The sequence below is a fragment of the Caenorhabditis briggsae genome, assembly GCF_000004555.2.
Source record: "Caenorhabditis briggsae complete genome, chrIV, whole genome shotgun sequence".
Lineage (NCBI taxonomy): Eukaryota > Metazoa > Nematoda > Chromadorea > Rhabditida > Rhabditidae > Caenorhabditis > Caenorhabditis briggsae.
In genome coordinates this window covers 4575128-4578332 of record NC_013487.2, presented here as the reverse complement: position 1 = coordinate 4578332, position 3205 = coordinate 4575128, and positions in this window count along the sequence as shown.

The following is a 3205-nucleotide window of genomic DNA, read 5'->3' as shown; positions in this document are numbered from 1 at the left end:
ACCATATTAGCACCTGTTGTTTCCTTTAGCTATTACTACGGTAGTGTTTGATTGCAGCCAATTTGAGAGAGCCTTCCCCTTTCTCTCGTTTCGGCGCCTTTTCCCTTTCAAATTATTAGTGCTCAAACGGAGCAAATGTAGTGGAAAATATTTGCGGATGATTTATTAATAAGAAGGCTGTTATAGAAAGAAAATGAAGAAAACAGTGGCATTTGGACAGGGAAATCGGGGAAAATAAAATCCATCTCACAATAATTTTTTGGGAACAGACAAGACTGAATGGAATATTGCAATGTAGAATCTTCCAAAAATTATAACCCCCTTGAAGCAGTAACGTTTGAAATTTGAAAAAAAGAGAGTTTCCCACTATAAATTGCCAAAGCTTCACTCTCTCAAAACAAAAAGAGTTCGGATGGAGGTGAAATGACCAATATATTGAGCAAATATAGGGAAACTTTGAAGAGGATGATTCAGGTGTGTGTGAATAAGTAACAGTACAGGTAAACGTTTGGAAAATATTGAAAAAAAGGAGAAAGGAGAATTTAAGAAACTCGATACTTACCAAAAATAATACGGCTGAAAATCATAAGAAAATTTTAACAACTTTCTGGAACAGTGATTAATCAATGGAATTTCGAAATTTTATGCTCCACACATATCGAAACAGTTATAGCAATTAATGCCGTTTCACATTTTTTTTGAATTGTTTTAAAAGTTTTTTGTATGATTTTTGCCTTTTGTAAATCGGAACTTCGTTGACCTTTTTCGTCTCATATCGTTTCATTGAAAACTGATAACTTTACCATACTGTGATTTACTTCATTTTCGGATTTTCAAGAATGTTCTGGAACAGTGAAAATTCTTGAAAACTGTTTCAAAACTTTTGTTTCTTTTTCATTAAGAGGAGAATAGACAATTTATATGACTTCAAGTATTGTATTGCTGTTTTACTCGTTCAATGAAGTTCACTAGTTTTATTCATGTTACTTTTATGGGTAAAAGCAAGCAGTAATTAGGAATTACCGTATTTCCTCTAATTGAAGCCCATGGGCTTCTATTTTTTAACATCCTTCTCAGGAAATTATCAAAATTTGAAATCTCTGGAATATTTTTTCGAAAGAAAGACAATGTCTGCAATAACCGAGTAAACGAACTGCACTGTACAAACTGCTCTAACTGAACTGCACGAAATTCTGTTAGAAGTTGCGCTTCTATGTTTTTAAGCACGTCAGAGGGTGGGCTTCTATTAGAGGTGGGCTTCAATTAGAGGTGGGCTCCTATTAGAGGAAATACGGTAATGAAAAATTTGAACAAAAAATTGTTCAACAGTGTAACCAGCTTTGTTCACAAAGGGCACTATTGATTTGAAAATTGGAAATATGTCGTACGGTTCTTGAAACTGTATTTATTTTTAATTATTTTTATAATAAAGAAACTAATCTTCTTTAGATCTACAGTACCGAAAATTCTGCCAAACGATGGTCCAAACAAGTGCAAATGTTATCCGAACCTATGTAATCTTTAAAATTGGTAAAACAACACTGTTCCATAATATTCATAAATCCTATGAATCAATTTATTTATTTTTTTTTTTTAATTTATTTTATTTCAACGAAGGGGAGAAAACCACTAACACGTGAAATGTCTATGAAACTAGGAGATATAACAGGGACATACATTTGTAGTAATTGGGAGATGAAGGAAAAACCGAGTTAGTAATTAGTTGAATTCAACACAAGAAAATGTTTTAGATCACAGGATAATAGTCGATTTTTGAAAGCCACTGACGAGGGCTTCACCGGAAACACTTTGGCGGGTAAAGAGTTCCAACATCTGATTACTCTATTAGAGAGAAATTGAGAAGATATTTTTGTTGAGTTTTTGATAAGTGATTTGAGATAGTATTTGTGACGACGCAATGATCCAGCATGATTAAATATTTCGAAAATTGGAACCTCCATGATAATTTCTTTGGAAACAATAATTTTATACGTGTAGACCAAATCATTATAGAGCCTGCGATACTCCAAGGAACTTAGCTGACATTCTTCCAGTGCTTCAAAGTATGAAGTGTATGCCATCCTGAATTTTTTGAAAACTCTGAAAACAAATGACTTTTGCACCGATTCCAATTTTATAATATGATCCTTTAGGATTGGAGAAGTGACTATCGTTCCATATTCGAGTAAAGGGCGTATGTAAATTGTATAGCATTTTATAAAAACACTCCACGATGCGTTTTTTAGAATGGAAAAGAACATGTTGATCCTCTGATGTGATTTCCGAATAATCAACGAATAATGATAATGGAAACTCAGGTTACTGGAAAAGTAGATTCCAAGATCACGGACATTTTTCACAGGGGGAATCAAAGCTTGATTTAATTTGGGATTCATAACATTGGAGTTGGCATATTTTCTTGTTGCATTGAATTGATGTATTCGCACTTTTTAGGACCCGCTTTCATTTTCCACTTCGAGCACCAATTCTCCAATTCAATTAAATCTGCATCAATCAATCTATCATTCGTATCATAAATTTTCAAGTCATCTGCAAACAGTAGATAGTCACTTTGAAATTTGTCCCCAATACAATTAATATATAACAATGACAGGGGAATTCATATGAAAAATTCATAGAAATCGCAGTTCTCTTCCATTTTGATACAAAATTTTTGGTCGGAGTCCTACTGTAAATCAAAAAGTACTGCTTCCCAACTTTCATAAAAGCTTTAAATTTAAGATGCTTATGATACGTGAAGGTTAGGTTCTTGAGTAATAAAGTTTCTAAATTTGAATAGGTTTTGCATAGCATTTTTCTCTAAATATTCCCCACGCATCTTTTATTTGGCCAAAATATTTAATTTGAAAGTAGAACCTTCGAACATTTATCTAGGGACAGTGACCTGATTTCTAGTGGTCACAAAACTAAAATTAACTGTTTCGTATTGTTGGCCTATTAGGATTAATATTCCAAAAGTGGTTGTTCCCATACTTGTAACGGGCGTCTATCANTCGTGAATCGCGGGGTCGACTCCTATATGTGCGTTTTCGTTTTTTTTTTGTTTTCATGCGGCGACATCCTAGAATGGTCGAATAACGAGAAAAAGAATAAGTGCCAAACAGTGAAGAAATCTAGTGTATTCTAAAAAAAATAAATGCTCGGCAAGTAGCGCGCATTGGTCGCAATCGCACGATTTTCCGTC